The sequence below is a fragment of the Equus przewalskii genome, chromosome 22 (genome assembly GCF_037783145.1).
Source record: "Equus przewalskii isolate Varuska chromosome 22, EquPr2, whole genome shotgun sequence".
Lineage (NCBI taxonomy): Eukaryota > Metazoa > Chordata > Mammalia > Perissodactyla > Equidae > Equus > Equus przewalskii.
The window spans coordinates 42,562,324-42,581,337 of record NC_091852.1 but is presented as its reverse complement, the minus strand read 5'-3'; the positions used below and the strand labels follow the sequence as shown (position 1 = coordinate 42,581,337).

Below are 19,014 nucleotides of genomic sequence, written 5' to 3'. Positions count from 1 at the left end.
GTTTTTAGAGAGAAGGTCATCTCCTTTCTTCTTCCTGGTACGGAGAGGCAGGCACCTTTTACAGATAGAGATTTACCTTACAAATGTAAACGTGTCCTAACAAAGGGCAAGTTCCATTCCTCAGAGCCTCCTTCCCTGTCCCAGTTTATCAAAAGCAATCAGCCTCAAATAATCCTGATGCCAAAGAGACATATCTTGGGGTGGCCAATTCCAGGTCCTCACATATATATAAAACTCCTGAGATGCTCATTTCCAAGTGTGAAATGCACACAGGACAATTCAAAACAAATTTCAGAGTGTTTCAGACCATAAATTCCCTCAGTCTAGATCAATGGCTCCACTCCACCACTGCTTATTTTTGGTTTAAATTGGGTTTTGCTAAAGAAGAATTTTGAAAAAAATAGACCAAAGCATCCTGACTTATTTTGCAATTTCTTCATACATGTTTTAATAAGAAGTGTCAATAGGCATTGTGCTATCCTGCTCATTGTCTGTAGGTACAGGTGTGCAGTGGCTACCTGACCATCACATTTGTACTTTGTTATAATTATACAAAATTTCTCTGAGTCATAGGTTTGTTCTAATGTACTCAGAAAGAATTTCAAGTTAGGGTTTAAATTTTATGGCATAAATTCAAGTGACATTATGAATCACATTAGTTCCCCAAACTGTATTTCAAAATGTTTATCTGGATGTGTCAAAAAGTTAGATGAAAATGTGAAAAGAAATGATGATTTCAACAATAAAAGATAGGCTCTAAGAAACAACTTCACATTATCATTGTAAAGTCATTCACTATCCCTAGAAGGTATTCATCCTTTTACACGTGATAGCAAAAGAGTCAAGAATGTAAAGGCTGTAGAGTGTAAAAACTGAAATGTAAAGACTGAACATGTTTGGATCCTCCTGCTTGGCAGAGAGAAAAGGTGACTTACCTGATACTAAGTGCCAGACACTATATTAAACTGCATTAAGGATCTTATAGTCATTTACTTATTTCATCTCTCAATGGCTCTTTCAAATAGGTCCTTGTGTTTGTGTTAGTCAGGGTAGGCTAACTGCTGTGACGAATAGTCATAATATATTAGTGGCCCAACACAGTAAAAATTCCTCACTCATGTCGCGGTCCTGTATGGGTCAGTAGAGGTTGGGGAGTGGACACCTGAACAAGCAAGTTCTGTTCATTAGAATAATTCAGAATCCAGGCTTCTTCCATCTTATGGTTCCACCATCGTCTAAGACCTTGAAGTCCTCCACTGGAAGATGGATTAGCAGGTGAAGGAAGATTGAGAAAGAATGGAAGATTCCATAGGAGGTTTTAAGGAACAGGACCAGGCTGATAAATGGCTTATGAGCCTTCTACTAACATTTCATCAGCCAGTTCAGTCACCTGCCCCAAACTAGCTACAAAGGATGCTGGGAAATGTGGTCAGCCAGTCTTCTCAAGATAAAAATGACTCTGGTTTTGGTGAACCTTGCCGTGTTTCTGCTACAGTGTAATTAACCCAATTTATGTACTGAGAACTTTGGAGAAGTTAAGTAATTTATCCAAGGTAACATAACTAGTATGACAGGACTGGTTTGGCTATCTTGAAAGCCAATGTAATCTCGTTGCATCAGAAATTCTCTTTAGAAGAATTTGAGGAAGGTAAATTTTCAAACTTAGTAACTTTAACAAAACTATGTAAGGATATCTTGACAGCAGCAGCAAAAAATCAGAACATTTTAGCTTTTAGTAGACAATTCTAGACAAATCTAATATACTGCTTGAGTTTAAAGACTGAAATATGTATGATACGCACATATTTTAAATTATGTATATCTTTATTTGGCATTCATTATTTCTCCTAGATCATTGGATGGCTTTTCGGAGACATTATGAATTAGGTTATCAAGGTGTTCAGCCAACTTTCTTATAGTGTTTCCGTTTATGTAGCAATTGGATGGATATATTATCGCCATACTTTCTTCCTAATGTCTCATGATAACTCAAGCTAGGTTGTGGTTTTTACGCTGGCATGAAATTCAGCTATTATAAATCTGAGCTATTCACTCAGTAACCTTAATGTGTAGGCAAAGATGCTGACTGATCGCTTGTGTAATGATCTACCGCAATCATTCTCCAAGATCCATTTGTTTCACTCCTAAAATCAAAATCTTTAAAAAAAATACAGGAATCATTTAACATTAGCTGATGTAGAATTTCATCTATGCCTTTTTCTCTGACCTAAGACTGAATAAAATATAGAATGAGGGCATATTAAGAATAAATCAAACATCTTAATCTGGAAAAGCGTTTGTCTGTTTACATCCCAACAACAATGTGAGCAATATATTCAGATGTCTACAGCCGGTTTTGATCGTTAATTTGGCAGAGTGGAAAGTCCTGTGCAGTTGGTTTGAGAAGTCCTGAATTTGGATTCTGGTTCTGTAAGCATGGACTATAGATTTTGATTGATTGATTGATTCATGCATGCATGTATGCATGCAATGGACTTCATACATTAATTCATTCAGCACATGTCTGCTGAGTGCCTACAATATATCAGGCACTACTGCCAGTCTAGAAAGAACTTAGAAACAAAAGGAAAAAGAGTATTCTGTTATAGTAAACACTGCAAGATCTACAAATATGTAGTGGATCAGAGTAGAGATACATATAGATATCTTAAAGAGATAAATGAATCCCCAAGTACATTGACAAACAGTTGAGAATGAAATATATAAATACGAAAAAGGTATAATACAAGATTTCATAAAATTATTCTTTAGAATGTTGTATCTGGGCTTAATGAAAGAATTATACTGACATGCTGAGTTGTCATACTAAAGGTGAAGGCTATGAAGCATATCCTTAGGATGGAGGGAATTAGAAGGGGGGGGGGGCAGCTAGACAGATCGCCCATATCCACTGCTATTATCCTGACTTCTAGATGTATTTGGACTGTCCAAAGTTGTAATGTGGGAAGGCCTAAAGGGGCAGTGAAGGTGCATAGGAATGATACACATCAGCTTTTGAAGAGTGTCTCCTGTTAATTTAGGCTAGTTTAGAGGGATAATGAGTTGGACTTTAGCTGTATTTGCAAAACATACTATCGAGTGTGCTATGAAGAGAGGTCAAGATTTTCCCCAAGTGATGGAAGAGTATGATACAGCTTGGTCTCTTTTAACCATGAAATATTCAGACACTTTTCCTGCCTCCTCATTTTTCTTAAATTCCAAATCAGAGAGAAACTCTGTTATTTCTCTTCCTCACTCTCAGCATTCCCAGGAGAATGAAATGAGCGTGGCTAATAAGTGTGATCTAAATAACTTTCCATGTTGGGTGTATTCAGTGCTAAGCTCCATTAAAAACTCCAAGTTCAGGGGGACATTCTCATGGCTACCTTGGTCTCTTGGCTTTTGTTTCTACTCATGCAAACTTCACTCTTCATTCCATTGATCCTGATGGAAAATTCCATGTTTGCTTTGATTATACACAAACATAAGCATAGACACACAACTTTACTCAAACAAAAAATTTATAAATGAAGTAGTCTTGTGTAAGATTTGGAAGGGAACAAACATCTCAAAAATGCAAATATCTTTCAAACTATTTGTCATTGTTGTTCTTAAAAGTTTTTTAATCATCCTATACTATGGAATTTTACTGGCCCTTCTCCCGAAACTGCTTAGCCACTTTCCATCTTGGTGACCCTGCCTGTCACTTCTGGCTTTTCTATCTCTATTTCATTTTGAAAGTCAAAAATATCAATACTCCTCTTGTCTCGTGCACAGCAGATTTGTCCTTACAATTGACATTGTGAGCAGCCTGAAGCCCCAGTCCTGGGGTGCAGAAAGGACTGAGAAGGTGGATAAGTGGAGGTGGTACATCTTATCTTCCATCCCAACTCTTAGGCTTTCCTCCTTTTCATGTTTGTATATGGAGAGACTTTCTTGGAGTAATACCTCTGGCCTTTCTGTCACCCGTGTTCACTCCACCTCTTAGAGGAGGAATGACTTATCTGATTGATGTCTGAAAAAGTTAACTAGATGTAATTGACACACCTTTTTTTCTCTTGCATCTCTTAGACCTGTCTGCAGAGAGACACATATTTAAACATAATTATGAGCATATCACATACTGCTTAATATCTCCTTTTCACTTAACATTAAGTTAAGGACATTTTTTATAAAAGTCCTTTTTAACTTTGGGCTTTTTAAAAGCAATAAAGCATAAATTGTCAGGGCCCAATAGTATATGAAACATCATCTTACCTGCAGGAGCAGTTAAAAATGATCTGTTAGATTCACTATATGATTTAGCATGTCTTCTTTCCTATTGCATGTGGATTACAGACTCATATGTATAAATATTTGCGCATTTCTTTCTTTTGAGAAAAAAACTTCTTTGCTATATAACTATTTTTATATATTTTTAAATTTCTATCATTTCTTATTTCTCTCTTTCTGACTTTTGCCCTTTTCCTCTAACATGCTGTTTCTGTGAAGTCAATCAGACAAAGAATCACAAAGATAGATCAAGTATTTGCCTTGCGTTAGTATCCAATTTTGAGAAAGTATCCAATTTTGAAATGATTGACATACCAAGGCTTGAATCAAGCAACCAAGAGATGGGGTATCACATAATCTAGTGTATCATGACCTAGGCAGGCTATGCCCAGAGGCACATCAGGGAGCTCAGCAGGGACTGAGCAATGAGAGTGGGAGATGAGAGCATGTGCAAAGCCGGGCCATTGCAAGACCAAAGCCAGAGAACTCATTGGATTATAGAGCTGGCCACAGATGGCCAGCAGTTCAAACTACACTGTGGGGAGAAAGTGGTGAGCTCAGACTTGGTCTCGATCTGTACCTTGTTCAGAGGAGTCCAATAGGGTTAGTCAGAGTTAGAATAGGAGTCTCTAGATAGTGATAATTGAAGCCCAAAGGTATTAGGGATCCTCATGGTCTATCAAGTTTGAAACTACTTGCTGCCTAGTAATGGAGGGATATATGGGATCGAGGTCTAGTTTCTAAGAATTCTGGTCTCGGCTGGGCCAAGAATGTTGTCAGAATTCCTGTTGAGAGGGCTAAACTCCATTTAGCCAGAGCACAATTAGAAACTGAGATTGAAGTCCAGGTGCCTCCCATGAACACCTACTTTACCCCATGAATTAGCGGCGAGGCTCAGGCCCCAGTGACCTTGACATATACACTGAGAATTCACTACAGGCATGTGACATTCTGCGATTGAAGAAATATTGCTTTTGCATTTGGAAATATAACTTTTTCTCTTTTCTCCAAACTTATTATTTATTTCTGTTTCATTCCTCTTTAATTTCTCTTGGACATTGTGATTACTTTCCTTCCAGCTTAAATTTTAAAAATAAAGTTGGATGTGGAGGTGTAAAGAAGTACCTTGGATACGTTAAAGGTAAAAATTCAAATGTAGCCAAGCAAAAATAAGCAATCTTCAAAGAAAAGCACCCAAGATCCAAAGAACCAGATTGTATGACGTGAAATTGAATCTTGTTCAGACCATACTAATAAGAGTCCTATAGTGAAGTAGCCTTTTGCGTTAGTCTTAACCATAAACGTCATGTTCCAACTGTAAATAACCTGAACACTATTTGGAAAATGCACATATTGGATTATATTTTAATATTTGATTCCCGTCAGAGTAAATATTCATTAATTTTTCCCCCACATCTTTGAGGAGTATATGGCCCTTTGGCCTTTTCAGCTATCCATAGATCTTTTGGTCATTGTCAATTATTCCTTGAAGATTTTAGCAGCTGACTCACTGTCTTTCTCACTAACATTTCTCTTGTCATAAATCTTGAATATTTTAATATCCACAGAGAAGATGCTCCCAATAAGCTGGCCTCTGAGCTTTTGGAGTACCTCATTTCTAGTGATGTTCTCTTGCACTTCACCCTAGCTACCCGCACTGATGGTCATACGAGGCTCTTTTTATTACTGATAACTCCACTTGTTCCATAACCCCTGTTTCAAATACACACTTTGCAGCCATAACTCCCATCTTTCCATCTTATGTCCTCAGCTCCAAGAATTCTTCAACTCCACTTCTTCCAAGCCATTTGACTGTTTCCGTCTTCCACGCTTTTTGACCACTCTTTAACCTGTTCCCTCCTTGCCTGGCTTACATTATAAGGTCCGTCGTTATGATCACTTTTTTGCATACACTCTCATTTCTTCTGTCCTCTCCCTCTCTTTCCTTCTGTCATCCTCACCTGCTTGCATTTAAATTCCAGTCTTTTCTCAGCTATATGGACACAGATAAGTGTGAATAGAAAAGAAATCACACTGTCTGATCTCACTTTAAATTCAGGGCCAGTTATCCCACTACATTTCCCTGGTTTCATACTCTTAGGCAAATATTTTGCACCTCCTCCTGTGTCTTCAAATCACCAATATTGCCTTCTCCCTTCTCATTCTGTTTTGTTTATTTCTTGATTATTTAACGTTTCACTAAGTAAATAGACACAAATGCAAGAAAACTTTTACATGTTTATACTACCAATATACCAATGTATCTGCATTTGAAGCTTTATTTTGCCTTTCTTTTTATAACATTGTTTGTATTCCTTTCTATGGCCAGTGTTTCCATTTGTACTGAAACCCATCCTCTCTTCTACAGTTATGACATCTGCTTTTTCCCTTTTTCCCATATTATCAAATTTTCTAATTTTCCTGCATCACTTCCTTTAATATGCATGTGCAATGTTTCCCATTAAAATATTCTTGTGGCCTCACATCTGCATTCATGCCTCCCCTCCCCCACCATTTCTCAGCTTTGTTGTTCTATTGTTCAGCAAAAATTCTTCTTCACTTCTCGTTGCTGAAAAAGGCATTCACATTTACTGCTCCCCACCAAATGGTCTTAGTAAGGCATCAGTGACATTACCTTTGCCAAATTTGGTCAAGTCTCAGTCTTTGTCTTACTCTTTCTGTCAGCAGCACTGGGCAGAGCTGATGACTTTTTTCTTGAAATACTTTACTTGATCTAATACTTCTCCTCGTTCTCCCACTTCACTGGCCGATCCTTTAAAGTCTCCTTTACGGACTCTTCTTCATCTTTTGGACTTCTGAGCACGGGAGTGCTCCAGGTTCCAACCTTTTTTTTCTTCCTGTTCTCACTTACTCCTTAGTTGATCTCACTTAATCTCACGGCAATAAATACTTCAAATACTTTACTGTTATATCTTCTGACACAACCTTTGTTCTGAATTCCAGACTCCTGTATTTAATCATCTGTTTATATCCCCACCTGGATGTCTAATGGGCAACTCAAACTTAAAAAGTCTGAAAATGGACTCTTAATTCCCATCCATCTCCTAAAGCATCTGTGCCTCCTACAGTCTGTCTCTGCAAGTAGCAACTCTGATCTCTCAGTTTCTTAGGACAAAACAATTTGAGTCATCTCTCTCATGCTCTACATCTTATCCTCAACCAAGTAGCAAATCCTGTTGGCTCTAGATTTGAAAAAAATTTGGAACCTGGCCTCTTTCCTTACCGTTTGTGCTATTACCCTGTTCTAAGTCAAATTCCTAGTAGGTACACATACACACACACACACAAATTTCAGTGGCTTCAAGATATACAACTAATTTTAATAAAATATTTAATTTATTAGGGTGGTTAGAGTCTGTACTGGTATAAATTAATAGCTATTGATTGGCCTGTTATTCATATTTAAGGAACAGGTACTTTTTTTCCTTTGGGCTTGTACATTTCCCTATCAAGTCACAAACAGAGGAGCTCTGGACTGCGAATCAGAGACTTATTTGTAGCAAGACAGTGTAATTCAGATATTTGTTCTACTACTTTGCCTCGGTTTTCTCAGCCACCAGTTGAGGCCTGAGATATATTCGTCTTTCTTCTTTAGAAAATTTGGCTCCTTTTGATCACAAGAGGAAAATATTTTGAGAAACTGAAAGAAGGAAAAAAATCAAGATACCGGTTAAAATATTATACATTCACCGGGGATCCTGGAGGAAAGCAATTCCATTTCTCACCTCCTTTACCCCAGCTCTGCTTGCCTGTGATTGCACAGTTTAGCACTAAAATCTGATGCCCAAGAAGGAAACTTTTATGGTATCGATTCATCCTGTCGCTCAAAAGCAGAGTAAAATGCAATCCCACCCAGTGAAGACCAAAAAAATAAATAAGACCCGGATGGGAGAGTTGGGGGAGGAAGAGAACTATTTGAAGATTGTTACTATCAAAGACTTAATTTTGTCATTTTGCAGAGTTGAGTTAATGGCTTCAACTTGTGGCTGTTTTATGTAGTTTTGTCAGAAAGCGATGTGTCAGAATTTTTACATCTGAGATACTTACTCTTTTAAGCTGACTGGAAGCATCAATCATAGGTAAAATTTTCCTACTGATAGTTCTCTTTTCTCTCGTTATCAAAAAAGAGGAATTTATATGTGATTTTTCAACGGAAATGGGAATAGAAGAAAGCCAGTTCGTTTCAAAGACACTTTAAAGCTGCCTCAATTTCTGTTTAACTTTGAAAACAAACTTAAACTGATATTCTGAATTCTATTAGCAATCACGACTACACAAGTCTCCATTATCATTCCTTACACCTTGACTTAGGTGTTCTGACATGAAACCTTCCAAGGTATGATGCTACACTTATTTTGGGGTTCGATCCTGCAACCTCTGGGAGAGAGGAAGGAAGTTAACTTTTTTTTGATTTGCTGGGTCCTCAGCACTATTCTAATTTGGCTCTTTGCATTCAGAGTTTATCTCGGATATAATCATCACAGTAATTATTTGAGATAGGTATTATATTTCCCATTTAACAAATGAGGTTAGTGAAGCTCAGAGAAATTAAATGACTCGCCCAAGGTTATTCAGGTAATAAATAGCAGATTCAGGAATCAAGCTCAGATCTTTTTCTTTCAGAGTCTGAATGCTTTGGCTTAATCTATTTGTAGTTAGGATTCCTTTCTGAAAATTATGAAGTGAATTTAGGCCAAATTTAGATATTACTTTGTAGTCATGAGTTTTAAATTGAAACACACAAACAGAAAAAGAAACAGAGAGAGAGAAAAGAAATCTGTCCACATCAGGGTGATATAGTACAAAATGGCTTAAAGTAAGATTTGGAAGATAGTCTTTTTGGTCACCACTGTCTCACTAACTAGCTCTGTGACCTGGGGCACCACTTGGGACCTTAGATGTCTCATCTGCAACATGAGGATGTTGAACTCAATGGTCTTTACATCCTTTCTAGCATAAAAATAGTTTTTGTTTCTGAGTGGGAAGTAGTTGAAGTGCATTTTCTTCCTTTCAAAGTCATGTTAGTAAGGCAACCAAAGGAAAAAACATGGGACGGGCAACAAAACCACATGCCATGCTTTTATCTACGTAATCTCATGAAATTCTCACAACCAACCTGTGTGCCAGGTATTATTAACCCCATTTTACTGAAGGAAAAGGACTCAGAGAAGGAAAGCAGGTCTCTTAAGTTCACTAGCAAGATATAATATCTAGGGACTGTTTGAAAAGTCTAGCTGGAGGAAAAAGACACTTTTATCATTCTGTAAACCACAGAAGGTACTTTTAAAGTCTCTATTTGCTTGAACTAGACCCACTTAATCATGCAAAGTTAGGTGAATATGTGCTGTAACACCTATAGCACCTTTTACTGTATAGGTTCCGCGTGAATAGAGCATATTCCTGCGATAAACATGCAATGAGGGAAGGAAATTTGCATCCATCATGTTTTCCAATGTTTATGAATACCCAAATCTTAGTTCTCAATCTGGTGAACCAAATTTATTATTTTGAATATTTGTTCAAAATATGTACCTTAATGAGCTTGTTGCAAGGTACTATGGAGGAGAGGAGCTATGGTACCTTGCAATTTAAGCAGACGTTCTTGTTGGAATCAGTACAGACAGCCAGGAGGAGAATAAAGCCAGATGAAGTTTGGAGGAGGGGGGGGACAGCCAGGGGCAGACTTGGCAGGGACTATTGGCCAAGATGAGGATTTTTATCTTTTCCTTAAGGAAAATAGGACATGCTTAAGGGTCTCAGGATCCAAATTGCCATCCAAAAAGATGATTTGAGCTACAATAAGGAGAATGGATTGTGGTAGAGCCAGAGAGGGGCAGATGAGCTGGTTATGATGGTACTGCAGTAAACCAGGTAAGAGAAAAAGTGACTTACATTAGGTTGGTAGCTATGGAGATGGAGTGAGATGGATTGACTTGACAAATGTATAGGAGATGAAACTGACAGAGCTTGAATATAGATGGTGAGGCAAGAGAGAGGTGAGGGATAACTCCTGCGTTTCTCTCCTATACAATTGGATGGTGGATCTGGAAATGGACCAGGTTGGGAGGTTGATAGCAGTGGGAAATGGATCTTGCAATAAATATATTACAGAGTGTGGTGCTTTGCAGCTGAAACTTCTTCTGAAGAATGCTGATATATCCTCTCGTTAATGCCACTATCCTCCTTAGAACACAAAATTCTCAAAAAGAGAATGAGTATAATAAACATAATGATGTATATTTGAGAGAAAAAGTCTTTTGATAACTTATTATTATTCTCTGTTTCAGACCAGCATTTGTACTTTCCCCTTAATAGGCTTGTCACAAAATGTGAAATCCCATTTATTGTGGATAACTAACAGCTGGCATTTCTGAGGAATGAGAGAAATCCAGGTGCCTTTGGCTTGATTAGAAGCATTAAACATGCATGATTATCAACCAGGTTTTTTGATCAAAGTAGTAACTCAAAAGGAGAAATTTAGGTATTTGAGCATTATGTATGTGTATTTTAAATTCAGGATTATTTACTCTTTAGCTTCCAAATGGCCAAGAATATGTATCCTCTTCAGCACATCTATCCTTAACCAGTGATGTCTTTTGAATGGAATACTCATCTAACATTTTTTGCAGTTGGCGTTAGATGGTGTGAGTACTTCCTGATATTCAAATGAGAGAACTCTGGTACATATAATACTGTTTATTAAATTACTGCCTCGAGGGTATTCATTTAATTCTCACTTGGTCTTGCATTATTTCTTAGCAATTTCCTTTTGAAATTGGAACTCCAAGGGATTGACCTAAACTTCTTATTTGAAGCTCTTATTGGAAACACATCCAAACTCATTTTACATGCTGTAAGTGCATCATTAGTACAGGGAATGTTTACTAAGCTCTACTATGAGCCAGATCTTATGCTATGTGCCTTTCAAATATTATTCTATTTACTTCACATAAGAATGCTCTGAGGTAGGTACTATTTTTCTAGACGTTTGACACGACGCAAAACACCATTGATTATGGATAACTCTGGGTCATTATTTTGTACCTTGTTACAGCCAAAACACCTATACAAGAAAGGAAGAAAGAGATGGAGGAAAGGGAGAAAAGGAAGAAGAAGGATGGGAGTTTCTTCATTTATTTCAGAATATGAAAGTGCTTTCTCTTATGGATAAACACATGCCAAGACATCTTGACATTTGGTCATCATTATTCTCTTCATGTCAACCTACTTGAGGTGTTCATCCTGCTATTCTGGAAATACTGGAAGAGTATCCTCTATAAGTAACCAGAGAAAGTCAAAGAACAGAGAACCCAGGCATCTGTCTACGTTAAAAGGTGATACAGTCAAATGAATCCACAGAATGATCCATTTAACTAGACAGTCTACGCCATACAACCATTGAAGTAAGTTGTTCTTCTGGGGACACACAAACATGCTTGAAATATCCCCTAAATACAACACTTCTTCTTGTTCCAGATTCTCCGCAAAACCATGAGAACCTTTGGTATATTTCAGTCTCCTTCAAAGCTCCACTCCTCTGGCCTCTTAACCAGAGTCAGATACTCAGTTCACACTGGTGGGCTGCCTACTTCATTCTAAACACTGTGCTGCATATGAGGCATACCAAATGAAAGGCATTTTCAAGCTGAAATTAAATGTAAGCCTTGGATAAGTAGACAAAAAGCAAAAGAAACATTAGGTAGAAAGGGGCAGGGATGGTGTAGTCAGGATGTGGAGAAGACTGTCCAAGCTTAGATTTGTCTGACTTTGCCAATCTGTTGTGTTTTAAATCACCAAACTAAAATATTTTATATTTCTTGTTCACCCTTTGTTGCATTTTGGGGATTATATATATATATATATTTCTCAAAATATCAGACATTCTGATTTGGGAAATATGGTACAGTGTTCACACATCTGCGTTTTAAACAGAATCTCCCAAGTAATTCAGATACACACTAAAATTTGAGAATCAGTTGTCTAAAGAAGTCACTTTATGTCTGCAGTGCATCTTTCTTAAGGAACAACAATTAGCCCAGCCTCAAAATACAAAGGGTTTAAGTAGAAGAAGATATGCTTGTCTCGATGCATAGTCATTGGGGGTGTAAATTCCCAGTGAGTTGCACTTGACAGCTGACCTCCTTCACATTTTTAGTTAGGATGAAGCACTTCATGCAAAAACCAAGAAATAGTCCCAGTCTTTTTGCTGTTCTAGCTGTTAACAGTCTGAAGCATATTCTGCCTCCTGGAAGTTAAAATTTACAAGTAGATCAGAAAATGGGGATGAGGAGTAAGGTGGGAAATGAAAGCACTTTCATAAAGCAGCTCAAGATTTTAAATGTTAGAGGGTCATTCGCTCAGGTGCAGCATTTTATTTTTATCTCCTCCTTGGAATACTTAGATCTGACCGGTGTTCCTGACGGCTCCTCTCCCGGTGCCACTGTGGGCTGCCTTAAAAGGAAAATGCTTATGTAAAGAAGACAAGTGTGGGAAGGCAGGCATCAGCTTAACAGACCAAGGAGCTCAGCAATTCCACCCACCGCTTCTTCCCCAGAGCAAACTCCCAAGAGGTGCTCTTCTAGCGAGATGTCTGGTACTTTACAATGCTTCCCCAGCCCTTTCTGAGGCGATGATTTCCTCCTGATAGCTTAATTTTATTAGATCATAGGAGCACAGTCTGTAAATGTGAAAACACTTAAAGGGAAAGAGAAACTTTCAAAGCAGCTGTTTAATGTTGGGTTTAAAAAAAAAAAGGAATCCGAGAGGGGAAAAAAAGAGAGAACTAAATCTAAAACCTTACAAAATAAAAGCTATTTAAGCAGGCCAGCTTTCCCTTTCTCTCTCTACCTAAAATATTCATGAATTCTGCCACTGTGGTATTGTATGCTAGATGCAATCAAAAACTCTTATGCAGAGCAGAAATCATTGAAAAGTGTACTGTTACCTTACAATGCTTCACAGAAAAATCCATGAAATCTGCATTGCAAGGCACTGTCTCTTACTGTAGCAAGATTGCTTCACAAATTTCCAGGAGAAGGAGCAATGATCTTCACTTTCTGTTATGCTATTCATAACAAGATGCCTGGAGGAGGTAGCTGGCTGCTGTAAGGACTGAGGATTCTCTGAGGCTCTGCTGGGAGGAGAAAGCATTGAAAGGGGGCAAATGATCGCATTCAGGGCCAATTCAATATCGGTGCCCTGTAATTCCAACCAGGGAAACATTTGGGGAACTGGAGAGCAGATCTACCTCTTCATGAGGCAGAAAGACAACTCCAAAGACTTCTACTTCAAAAGAACGCTCACCCCTCTGCAGGAGATGGCTCACACAATCTCTCTGAGACACCAAGAAGGTGCTGTCTTTCATGTGTCCATTCATCTCTCCATCCATGTTTCTGTGTATCCATTGATCTATCCATTCACGGACTTATCTATCCATTTAGTGAGTACTTTAGAGCGCTTACCACGTTCTGTGTACCATGCACTGGAAACACAAGGATGGATAGGATTCCTCCACCCCACAAAAAAACCCTCACCTTTAAGTAGAAAGACAGACTGATATATTTCTGGTTAAACATGGTTGGTTGAATACATGTTTACCTCAGGTCAACCTTATAAAAAAGATGAACAGAATAGGAAAGGATGAGTAGTAACTTATTTAGAAATCCCCAGAAAGCAGACACGTAAGAAGACAGTTGGGAGATCTAAGAAGCCATCCAATTTTATATGAAGGGACCCTCGAGGGGCTCAGGTGAGGCTTAATCCATAAGCAATGGCTGAAAGTCTGTTTAAGAAGCAGTCGTAATACCAAAAGGTCCTCCTTCACTTGCTCCAGCCGGGGGATGGTCTTTCTTCCCTCTAGATAGAATCAACAGGAGGTTTATTTTGTGGCGGGGGGTATCGGAAGATCCATGCACTATAAAACAGAAGGAACAGTGAAGAGGGGGTCCCTATGTTTTCATAGAGTTTAGTACTAAATTATACACCGAAGGTGTGACATCCCCCCCTTCTGCTGTTTTCCTCTATCAGCTTTCTGGACACCAAGAGCTAGGTGTATACATTCCAGCCAGGTCTTGGCAAAACGTTTTCTACTGCATCTGCCAATGTGAATGAACTAACATGGGGATTCTCTGATTTGAAAAATAAACAAGCAAACAATATTTCAGTCACTTCAATGTGCAAGAAAGGCCATCATCCACAAGCCCTATCCAGAAACGCACACTCATTCAATTATTAATTTCCATGCTTTTCTATGTAAAAATAAATCAAGGGTCAGTAGATATTTGAGGGAAATCTCTAACATGAAAAAGACCAGAACAACAACAAAAATAGAAAAATCATCTTGGAGAAAAAGGAGCCTATGCGGGAGGAAAAGAATTCTAAAACAAACAAAACTATTCATTAACAAAACTGAGATTTAAGAGAAGATATTGTAGCCTTTGGGGAAAAAATAGTATAGGGTTTCTCCAGTGATGCTGAAAGCAGACAGGAGTATTGCTGTAAATCTGTACTGTATAATACAGTAACCACTAGCCACGTGTGGCTATTTAAATTTAAATTAATTAAAATTTGATAAAATTAAAATCACGCTAGCTACCTTTCACTGGCTCCATAGCCACGTGTGGCTGGTGGCTGCCATCTCGGGCAGTACAGGCAGAACATTTCATCTTTGCAGAAGTTCTGCACAGTCCTGCTCTAAAGGGAAGCTTCTTGAGATGGAAACAGAAGGAGTGGGAAAAAGGCATTTCCTTCTAAATGTTTGATAAATATGATAATGACAGCAGTAACAAAATGATGAAAGACTGAAGAGGGTGTTCATAACTTTTGCCCAGGGGGTTGAAGAGGTGATATTTTCTCTGAGTCATGTTTTGACAGGTTGGAAATGGAGTAGGAGAAAGTTCCAGGTTGGAGACCAGGCAGGTCTTACATGCTGTCAGGCTTTACTCCTACTTCTGCCCTTTCCTGTGATGTCAGAGTTTGAAGATGCTGCAGAGCAGAATAGTGCTCCAGAGAGGAGATGCAGGCATGGGAAATCTTTGAAACAGGGGATATTTAATAGTAAAAAAAAAATCTGAGCAGTTGGGTCAGTGGAAGCAGAAGTGAAATATTGTCCCGTGGATATTGGAGGAGAGTATAAAGACCCCAGGTGAATGGGGACAGTGTGACTAGTGTTGAAAAGGTGGAGCAAAATGTCTTTGATTTACCCTTCACAAAATCATATTCCCCTAATTCTGTCCATTATATGCTCAGCATTTCATTAAAACAGGTTTCACACCAGCACGCTAGATATGGTTTTAAAATACAGAGAAAAAATAGGAAAATGTTACTCCCTCTCATTACACTCAAAACCAACAATAAAATCTCATGAGCCATTGCTTTCTGGCCAATGATCCACAGAAGAGAACATAGGAAGGACCAGAAGCACAGTTGTCAGATGGAATTGAAATAATTAACTTTAAGGTAGAAAAGAGATGAGAAGATGAGACACAAGTCAACATCAAGTTTCAAAAATAGACAAAAATTGGTCTCTTCCTGAACAAGAGCATCATAAGTAGGTATCATTTCTTATTCATAGTCTTTGTGAATAAGAACAAGTTACAAAGGAAGCGAAAGCAGAAAGGCATTCATGATCTTATTTCCCAAACAACAGAAATGTTATTGATAATAGCAACAGTTTAATTTTAAGACTGGTTATTTATGATATTAATAAATTTAGCACATTTGCAATTCATATTAGCACTATTCAGGATATAGGCATTGTTATTCCTTAACTATAAAAGATGCCGTTGGTCCTATTAGAGGATGTCTATTGCAGGATTCATTAATTAATTTATTAAGCACACATTTTTTTGACTACTTATTGAGAGCTGCATTTCTAGGCTGTAAAGACACACATGCCTAAGACAACGTATTGTTCATCATTGAAGATAAAATAGGAAGGTGTTTTATTAAGAAAGTGTGTGTGTGTGTATGTAGGGAGAATTCAGCTGTTCCTGGTTGTATGATAAACAAAAATTACTAAACTACTTTTTAATTGTAGGCACTATATTATGTTATTTACTCATCCTAACTACCATGAGGAGGAACTGTGATTTTTCCTTTGAGCATAAGATGAAGTTGAGGCTCTGTCTATTCAATGGAAGCTGGGATATTATATAAAGTAAAATGTAGAGGTATTGAAATATACCAAGCTACTATTAATTTATTTAATCTGATTATCTAGAGATAATATATTTATTCAACAAATATTCACGATCATATACCAGGTGTCCAGTTCCATTCTAGAAGCTGCAAAACAAAACATACTAGTTATTCTCATATTCTAATGGGAGAAATAAGATAATAAATAAGCAAATAAATGGATACCATGTAAGGTGGTGATATGTATGCTAATGAAAAATAAAGCAGAGAGTTAGAAAAATGAAGCAGAGTGAGCTTCACCACGTTTTCTTCCTTTCCAAGGCGATTGGAGGACCCAAGAGGAGGGTGTTACTGGCTTTTCTCCAACATTCCTGTGTACCGCACAACACAATCTTACTCCCCACCTACCTCTAGAGGGCAGCTCATAGCAGTGTGACAGATTCTTCTCTTAAAATGAGTCTTGTTAGGTGTGAAGTTACAGTGACACATGTTGAGTGAGTTCTGGAGATCTGACGTACAACAGAGTGCCTATAGTTAACAAAAAGGTGCTGTCCACTTAAAAATTTGTTCAGAGGCTAGATCTCATGTTAAGCGTTCTTAACACATACACACACACACATACATACAAACACACACATACTCCAAACAAAACAAAACAAGAAAACAATAAAGGGACACAGGGAAATTTGCGAGATGATGGATATATTTATTACTTTGATTATAATGATGGTAACAGAAGAGTCTAAGTATGTCCAGACTCACCAAATTGTACACATTAATTATGTGCAGTTTTGTTGTGTACCAACTATACCTCCATAAAGCTGGAAAAGCAATTTTAAAAAGGAATCTTCTTGAAGTGAATTGATAGAACTCCTGAGTAACAGCCAATATCACACTTCTGGTTCCCTTCCTCATCGTCTTCTGTCATGTCCTGTGTAGGGGCTTCTCCTAAAGCTCTGTGACCCTGATTCATCCCAGTGAAGCCTGCTGCAGCTGTCCCAGCCCTAGGGGACTTCCCTGAGTCTGCTGATTCCATCAGTCCCTGGCCTTCACATTTCCCCATAGACGCGGAGGCACCTGTATACACTGGGTCAAAGTGATGCGGGGTCGGTGAGCTGAGGAGTCGAAAGAAAGATTTCTTGGATTCTCAAGGTCTGGCAGTGGTGCTCTTTTATTTAGAGGATAGTACGGAATAGCATGGGGACAGGACCCACGGGCAGTCAGAGCTCCTGCTGCTGCCCTGAGTTGAGGGTTAGGGCTAATTTCATAAGGCATGAGTACGTGACTTATTTTTACTGGAAAAAGAAAAGATGATGTAAAAAGTCATTAAATGATTTCAGTGCAGATGGGGTTTGGTTATTGTACGGTCATATAACTTTAGATACGAATCTGGCCATATAGATCGGCATGTAGGTGAAGATGCCCTGGGCTTCTCTCCCTGGGGCAGCCCTAATTCATACCATAAAAAAAATCCACTGGGTCATATAGTTTGGCATGTAGGCCAGGTCACCTTGGGCTTCTCTGGCTGGGGCAGCCTTAATCCACATGATAACCCCCCTGGAACTCATTTGGCCCCGAAATCTTTTGGGGATATGGACGATGGTCAGTCTTCTGTAACTACTTCCAGCTGTACAAGGTCGTAGAGCTGTCCCTAAATGGGGCCATAGGTACAGGTAGGAAGTTCAGTGGACCAGAAGGCTGCACCCGTGGAGTCCAAGGATGACAAGGTATACAGATCCTCTGGAGACGAGAGAATCAATTGACGAGAGGTGGTCCAGGAGGTGAAACTTTGTTGACATGTGGAAGACAAACAATGAAATAGACAACAAATTATAATAAGAAATACTAGCAATATGATTAACCCAATGAATAAGGTTTGGATAGTAGTCCAGAAACCTGGTCCTGACCAGGAGTTCAACCAATCGTTTAGAGATGGGTACGGTCAGACATGGATTTAATTTGGTGGCTCCTGTCAGATAGTAGGCCAGAGATATTTTGATGGTAGTCAGGAATATAGATACAACATTCAGTTTTTATAATGGCACAAGTGCCCCCCTGTGCTGCTGTCAAGACATCCAGTGCCATTTGGTTTTGGAGGACTGCCTTACGCATTTGGGATACTTCTATATTGAGCAGCAAAAAGCTATGTTGTGTATCATTTAATGCCTTCATAGTAAATTTGTTTAGGACTTCCATGTGCAAGATGACACTTTCGATTCCTAATTGGGGAAGGAAAATTGAGGAAAGATGGTCATACCAGTGGAAGACAGAGCGGGTCCAGCGCTGTTGCAGGTTGGGTAGGTTAGCAGGAGGAGATGTAGTAAATGTAGTTCTACCTTGCATCCAGACGAAGCCTAAAGTGCATCGTCCAATCTATCCGGGTGGCAGCCAAGGCCATAAGTTGGAGCCATATAGCCACTGAGTGCCATTAGGGGCTAACCAACGTGTGCTGGGCCGTCTATCCCAGTCAGTCCCAAACCAATCAGTATTTTTTTAAGGCTATGATATGAGAACACATGTAACGGGGAATTTTTCCCATAGGTCGGGTGCTATTAGGCCATGTATCACAGTTGTGATTGGTTT

The 19,014-nt window shown here is 38.7% G+C and overlaps 1 long non-coding RNA gene across 1 annotated transcript in view; it reads left to right on the top strand.

Annotated features, from left to right (window-relative positions):
• LOC139078745 (uncharacterized) overlaps window positions 1-19,014 on the top strand; it is a 128,822-nt gene that overhangs the window by 67,492 nt on the left and 42,316 nt on the right. Inside the window, exon 2 of the long non-coding RNA XR_011531788.1 lies at window positions 11,348-11,696. This is a non-coding gene — a long non-coding RNA (uncharacterized lncRNA). The remainder of the gene's footprint in view (window positions 1-11,347; window positions 11,697-19,014) is intronic.